The sequence below is a fragment of the Platalea leucorodia genome, assembly GCF_965183815.1.
Source record: "Platalea leucorodia genome assembly, chromosome: Z".
NCBI classification, from domain to species: Eukaryota; Metazoa; Chordata; class Aves; order Pelecaniformes; family Threskiornithidae; genus Platalea; species Platalea leucorodia.
In genome coordinates, this window is record NC_138858.1 from 42,051,035 (window position 1) to 42,059,041 (window position 8,007).

Genomic DNA, 8,007 nt, shown 5'->3' on the forward strand with positions numbered 1-8,007 from the left:
AACAAGATTTCAAAATACTACAGAGTATTTTATTTATTCAGGGCTACTTCCTTTTAGAAGATAAAGAACACCAGTATCAGAATCTACAAACAGAGATTCGATATCATAAAGTCCTCTCTTGAGAGCTGAAATGAAAAGACTTAACTTCACTATTATGCAGCACAGCAGCAGAAATAGATAAACACAAACTGTAGAACTGGGGCTATCATAAAGTCTATCACACAAAATACCAAGAAACAAATATGAACGTTTGATAATTTATTCTAAGAACATCCATTTAGAACATTAAAAAAAAATCTTCAAATTAATTCAGTGTCTATTGACCAAATTGCTGATCTATGAGCAATGAGTTTATTAAGACAATATTATAATTTTCAAACATTGTTAAGCAGAGACCACTAGGACAGGTAAGAAGGTAGCATTCTGCCCTCCTCTGATGAAGCCCACCTTTCCAAAAGCAAGAATGATCTTTTTCAGCAACTACAGCCAAATATAGATTATCAGCATCATTTGCTCCTTTTGTTTTTAGGAAACAAATTTGAACATGTGCTTTTTCCAAAGCAATCCCAAAGCAAAATACACAGTTCAAAGAGATCACTAATGTCTTGATAAATAATCTAAATTATTATTTGTTTGAAAATATCAATGTTTTAAATAGCCCAAAATACTTAAAAATATAAAATGTTGTCTAGGCCACTTGCCTGAGGGGAATTTGTAGCTGTGAACGGAGCTGCAGTTAGTGGTATTTTCCCATGGACAGAATACATTTTGTTAGCAACGTTGGTGTGTGCCTCTATGTACATTCTCCTATTCAGATCTTTTTCTCTGGATGGAGTCTGTTCCTAAGCAATTGCTGGATAATCACTCTGTTTGGGTGTTCACTCGCTTCGGAAGAGAGGGAGAGAATCCAGGGTGCTCTTATAACACCCCATCTCCCATTCTAAACCATAAAGATCAGATACAGTGAAATATATTTATTAGTTATCAGATTATTATTTCAGAAATATAGGATAAAGGGGTAAAATTTACTTAGCAAGTCAGTACAAATCTGTGGTGGGGTAAGATTGCCCTGCTTTTTTTGAGGAAAACTTTTTCATGGAAGTAAGAAAAGAACGTTATGTAGTTCAGGAGATTATGAAGGAATAAAACAGTACTTAGCATCTTCTACACCATCACTCCCAGTATCTATGACAAAACTAGAGAGAAAAATCAGATTAGAGGTTGTGCCATTCTCATCTGCTAATTGTATATAAACAGTGACTTCATAGTCACAAGATAATTGCAATCATAATGTTAACATGTAGGACAGTTAAATGTATGCCTCAACAGGCTTTTCTGAGTGCTGAGTTCAGTCTATTCACTTACGCAGTGAGCAGTTCCATTCACTTTAGCAGAAATGTTTTTTGTGAGAAAGATTTACAGCCTGGAGAAAACCATAAAATGCAAGTAAAGCACATTAAAAAATGGTAATACTTACAGTAACTAGTGGAACCAACACTGAGCCTAAAAAGAATCTTGTTGGCAAATTGCACTGCTGTAGAATGAATAACCACTGAGAGCGAAATGTATGGGAGCAATAGACTAATCAATAAATGAGGATATCAGAACTAATTAAACTTTGGAGTAAGAAGCATAAGCAGAATAAACACATATACTTTTATCATGACCCCCTAAATATGACAGTCAATTCACTTCTGCATAGATATCCCTTTTGCTCTAAAAAGGGCAGATGACTTCTTATATTATTTTTCTTTTGTCCCCTGAACAGGGGAGAATTTTATTGTATTACTTGAAAGTGATTCAACTCACTATGCCCAAATGACAGTGCTTCCTCAATTATGATTTTTTTTTTATTAAAAGATGAAAGACTTCATCTACTAAACGTAACAAGAATGTTCTCTGCCACAATCAGTGAGGTCAAGATTTCCTCCTTCTTACTTGTCTTAATTTCCTTTTCAACCTTAAAAATTGTCTAATCCACAAGTCTTGCATTTTTATAGAGCAACAAGGAAGAGAATCCAATACTCATTTTCAACTAAGTTTACATGTATCATAGTGCTTCGTGACAGCCACAATTCTTGTGTTTGGAATTAAACTAAAACTTGGTATTGGTATTAGTTGTATTTTCTCATACTGCCCCAAAATTTACAGTTATTCTTACTGATTTCCTTTGTTAGCAGCATTCTATCATGTCATGTTTATGGGCTTATATTTGCATGACACTACTTAGGTAGTACTAAAAATTACATTCTTTATATTTATTGTGAGTGTAGCTCTTGGTAAGCAATCATATGCTACCCTTTGGAATCCTCTTTTTTGGCAGTACGTAGCTAATATAGTTGTACATTGGTGTAGTTACTTTACTTCTTAAAGACCTCATATCCACCCAGAATGTATGGAATCATTAGGAGTAGAGATATTCGAACTGTGTTATTACAGGCAGAAAAATGGGGTTTTGTTTTATGGCCCAAACCTTCTGTAAGCAGGATCACAGACACATAATTCTTGGAAGACAGCATTCAGGCAGTTGAACACCTATAGGCTCACCTTCATGCTTCCTGATTGCTTACAGTCCAGAAACTTTTTATAGGAAAGTAATCTGTTGTAATTTGTTTGTAATCTGAATAATAGTCAACTGTTAGTCAAATTAGTCATTTGATGAAGGGCAGAACTTCTTTGAAACTATTCAGTTTCTCAACAATCTCAGCAACTGTTTTTCTCAAGAGCAATTACTGAATTAGCATTATTTGCTTCAAATAAGACATAGTATAAACAAAGAATACACTATTGATTTTTATAGCAAATTCTCAAGACACGCAGGAATTATTTGCTTGGTGGGCAACTGACCTATCCACTTTTGTGGCTAGACTGTACTTTTACTTCTCCTCTAACTCTCCTTCAGATGACTAAGTCCAAGGTAGGGATGAAGGATAATATGTTAAGGGATCTGTCTATATAGAATTGTTTTCTACCTTAGAGAGCCAATTAAACAAAAACTGCCTAGGGCTTTTAAGTGCCTTCAGAACTCTAAAGCTAATGCCTTATTCCATATCTTATTTCAGTTTTTTAATACTGAACAAAAATGTATTAGTTTACATAGAACAGGTGTCATTTGTGTAAATTGTAGCTATTTAGAAATGTTTCTGATTTAACTGCCAATAGTCAATCTTAACATATCATAATTTGCCTCTCTTGCTAGTATCATAGACAACAGCAGTCAAAAAAAGAAAGAAAATATGGCTGACAGATGTTACCCTTTTTTCCCTTCCCTGCACTGAGCTCTGAGAAAAGTTTATCTCCCGTCTTTCTATTGACTTTAATATGAGTACCAATACTATCTCAAGCCCTTTGTAAGGCCCAGATCTCACAAACATACAAACACATTAACATTTTTCCGAGTAAGTCCAGTGACTACGCAGGTAAAGTTGAGCATATCCTTGTAGGTTATTTAAACAAGGACCTCAATTTCCAGTATTCTCTTTAAGGAAGTTACCCTTCCTCTTTTATTTAAAAAGATTCATCCAGTCTGGGAAATTATGTCAGAACACCCAGCTAATGTGCTTTTCTCTTCCTTTTGAGATAATATAATAATGGTAGTAACAGTGATAATTATAATTTCCACCATATACAAATCATATCATACTTACATCTAAGTTTGGCAAGTCATTTGACTGTGATTCTCCTTTCTTTCAAATACAAGAACAACAATGTTGGTATTTCAGAATGATTCGTGCTGTATTCATATTTTCGTCTCAAGATTTCCAAAAGCTGTAGAGATTTCAATGCCATACATGATGCAAGACCATGTAAAATAAGTGAGAAGCATGTTTGTTTCAGATATCTGTCAACTGATAACAGTGAAATACTTTTTTCAGTGGTTGTATTAGGAGTAGCAGACTGAAGGAATCATTGTCTCTGCAGCTGAAGGACATGCTTCTTCTCCATAGCTTCCCACTCTAGTGGCGCACAATATCCTAGACATTTGAGATATACAGACTGTTTCATGGGATTCTGCTGTGGCCACCAGTGGATTAATTAACAGAAGTGATGAAAGTTAAATTCTGCTCCAAGGCTTAAAAGAAGGACTGAGATTGTGATGGAGGGATTAAAAAAAAAAAAATGTTCCCCATATTAATTTCATCTTTCGGAATGAATTATCTTTGACTTCTCTGCTGAAAGTTTCATCTAGTAACCTCTGATAGAGCACAATCTATTCCTTAGTTTGACTCCCAGCAACTATTGCAAATAAACCATGATAGAAAGCCTATTTCATTAATAACCAGAGTAAAACTAGATAAAATGAAAACCTAGGTATTTAAATAAATGTAACTGAAGGAATCTGAGAAAAATATAGTCAGCTCGTGTATACTTATAGACAGATAGAAAACTACAATAAAAATATTTATCTGATTACAGAATGCCCTTCTTTGTGTTCTAGTTCTGTGTCTCAGTAATGACACTAGCAATATGTTTGAGATTCATCTATGACTTACAATAGCACACTAACAGAAACTATACCACTGATTTCTTCTAGAATGTCTTCCAGCCTGTATTGGGTTTGCAAGGCAAGGTTTTGGTAGCAGGGGGGCTACAGGGTGGCTTCTGTGAGAAGATGCTAGAAGCTTTCCCCATGTCTGACAGAGCCAATGCCAGCAGGCACCAAGATGGACCCGCTGCTAGCCAAGGCCGAGCCCATCAGCGACGGTGGAAGTGCCTCTGTGATAACGTATTTAAGAAGGGGAAAAAGTTCCTGCACAACAGCAGCTGGGAGAGAGGAGTGAGAATATGTGAGAGGAACAACTCTGCAGACACCCAGGTCAGTGGAGAAGGAGGGAGAGGAGGTGCTCCAGGTGCCAGAGCAGAGATTCCCCTGCAGCCTGTGGTAATGCCCGTGGTGAGGCAGGCTGTCCCCCTGCAGCCCATGGAGGTTCACGGTGGAGCAGATACCCACCTGCAGGCCCTGGAGGACCCCTTGCCAGAGCAGGTGGATGCCCGAAGGAGGCTGTGACCTTATAGGAAGCCCACGCTGGAGCAGGTTCCTGGCAGGACCTGTGACCCCGTGTAGAGAGAGGAGCCCACGCTGTAGCAGGTTTGCTGCAGGGCTTGTGACCCTGTGGGGGACACACGCTGGAGCAGTCTGTTCCTGAAGGACTGCAGCCCATGTAAAGGACACATAGAAAGGACCCACACTGGAGCAGTTTGTGAAGAACTGCAGCCTGTGCGAACGACTCACATTGGAGAAATTCATGGAGAACTGTCTCCCGCGGGAGGGAACCCATGCTGGAGCAGGGGAAGAGTGTGAGGGAGTGGTAGACAACATGTGATTAACTGACCACAACCCCCATCCCCCATCCCCCTGCACTGCTCGGCGGGAGGAGGTAGAGAATTCAGGAGTGAAGTTGAGCCCGGGAAGAAGGGATGGGTGAGGGAAAGGTATTTCAAGATTTGGTTTTATTTCTCATTATGCTACTCTGATTTGATTGGCAATAAATGAAATTAATTTCCCTGAGTCAAGTCTGTTTTGCCCATGACTGTAACTGTTGAGTGATCTCCCTGTTCTTATCTTGATCCCCAAGCCTTTCATCGTATTTTTTTCTCCCTCTGTGCAGCTGAGGAGGGGGAGTGACAGAGCAACTTGGTGGGCACTTAGCATCCAGCCAAGGTCAACCCATCACACAGCCATAACCATCAATGTGATAGGAAATGATCAGCCCAAACTATTTCAACCACATTGACTGTTCTACAATCAGAACATCTTTCTTCCCATGCACTTAGTTTCATCTGTTTTTCAATAGCAGGAACTGAAAAGAGGTAACAAATGAAAAGCTCTTTCTGCTCATAGGCACCACACAAAAAGAAGAGGGAAGAATACCACCTGTTTAGGTCCTGCAAACTTTACATGATTTTTACAACAGGAGCCTGTGCTAGCAATTGCTCTGTGTTTTAAGCTAATCCAATTACAACATGAAAACATGAAAAATCTCTCCCCTGCATCTGTTGAGATCCCATCACAAGTAGTCTAGATTTCCAGTATATATGTAAGTGCTATTCATGCATAATGAATAGCAAATTGAGAGAGGTGCAGCGATTGACTGAGCAGAAAAGAACAGCACAAAGCTCTGCACTTAAGTCTATGGCTTTAATATAGCAGACTCAAGGCAATTTTTTAAAGTCTTGTGAAATAACAGTGGAGTTCAGTGAGGTATTAAGTGCCAGAAAAATCAGTGCCCTAATAGCAAAAAAGAACAACTTGTTCTCAGGGCTATTTCATGCAGGATGTTCAGGAAGGGAAACACTCTAGCATCATTCTCCTATGCTGATTAATGTTCTTAATGTCCCATTGCCTTCCAAAAGTTAATAGTCTAAAAGGCTTTTTTTTATTATTTTGAGGGATGATTTGAGAGGGTGTTGGGAAAGGAGGAGGATATGTGTGTCTACTTGAGACTAAGGGAGAAGAGTTCAAAGTTAAGACTAGATGAAGCCTAGTCCGGTAGATTTTTAGAAGTTCAAAAGGCACTGGGAAGAAAAAAATATTATAAACCACAGCAACCATGTTTTGGCACTAGGAAAAATGTAATTGTATGCTCCTAGTAAGCTAAAAACCAGTGAATGTAGTAGTTGTTCTTGAACTGGAATTCAGTGATGGGAGAGATCTTTCCTGCCTTGGCAGAAGAAAACAATCAATACAAGGAATGGGGAAACCCAGGCTGTATTAAGTCCCACCTTTTGTCTTAGATGATGACAAGCAACAAGTGCTTCAGTGGAAGCTGTGAAAACCTGCACTGCTGACACAAATAATCATTCTACACATGAAATTTATTCCTACTCCTTCAATTTCACAATTTAAAAAAAAAATAAATAAAACCAAGTTAAAACCAGGAATTCCTTGTTTTCTCAATGTGTTCTGTGAGCTATGGGTTTATGAGGGAAAGAGAACTGTTCTTGCATGTTAAGCCCTTTGTGCTAGCCTTCGCCTGCTACATTACTTCAACTCTGAAACTAGATTCCTGGAATGAGGCCATGTGCACACATTGTCATGCAACCCAACCGGGTGGCCTTTGCCCAGAAATAAGACTATTTCAAATTTTGTCTGACCTCATAAACTTAATGTTCTCCATATTAAACATCTCTTTCACAAGTGCTCATCTTAGCCTCAAAGATAGCTAGAGGCAAGGCATTTCCATGTTAATTGTGTCAAATGACAGAAATTCCTACTTACAAATGTGCTCCCATGTCAAAACAGCCTTACAATAAAAAACTGTCATACAAATTTGACTGACAGTATTGGCAACAGGAGTCTGCAATAACATCTTGAAAAAATACTTCCCTATGAAAATACACTCCCGTTTGTGAAAAGCTACAGCTACATGTTTTGCTGTTCTGCTTTTCTGTAACATTCATCTCCTTAATGTTAGAGGTAAGTCGTGTCACTTACAAGTTAAGGCACTAATTTCCTTTTAATAAACGTTTAAAGATGTAAAGGTTATATCCTTCAACCATTTCCCAAAATTAAGATGTTTTTTAAAATCCCAGGCTCTCCGTTTCTTCAAAATATTATTTGGGTTTAATAACGTGCCTTCAGGGAACTGCGGTTTTTCTTTTTATTGCTGTCCTTTCCTTTCATTGCAACTGACACTCTGTCTGCTGAACTCTGTGCTACCCTTACGTTTGCACAGAAACAAATGGAGATATTTGTTTGTTAATCAGCTTATTAAAAATTCATGGTGCACTTTGGTGTTTAATATTTAAATACAATGTTTAATTTTTGCTAGTGCCATTTTTTCCTGAAAAAAAAGTCGAATATAATAGAGAATGTAGTGCTTTTCAGGGCAACGACAGAGATTTTATTGCAGTTTAACATTCAGGATAGATAGCATCTTGACTTCAGTATTAGTACACATTTTTAAAAAGTTTAAGATCATGCTGCCTCTTGAGTCCCAAGACAGCTAGTCTTGACATACTGCAGTACTGTAATGCAATCTGTTTTTTTTTCTTTTCCATTTCTGC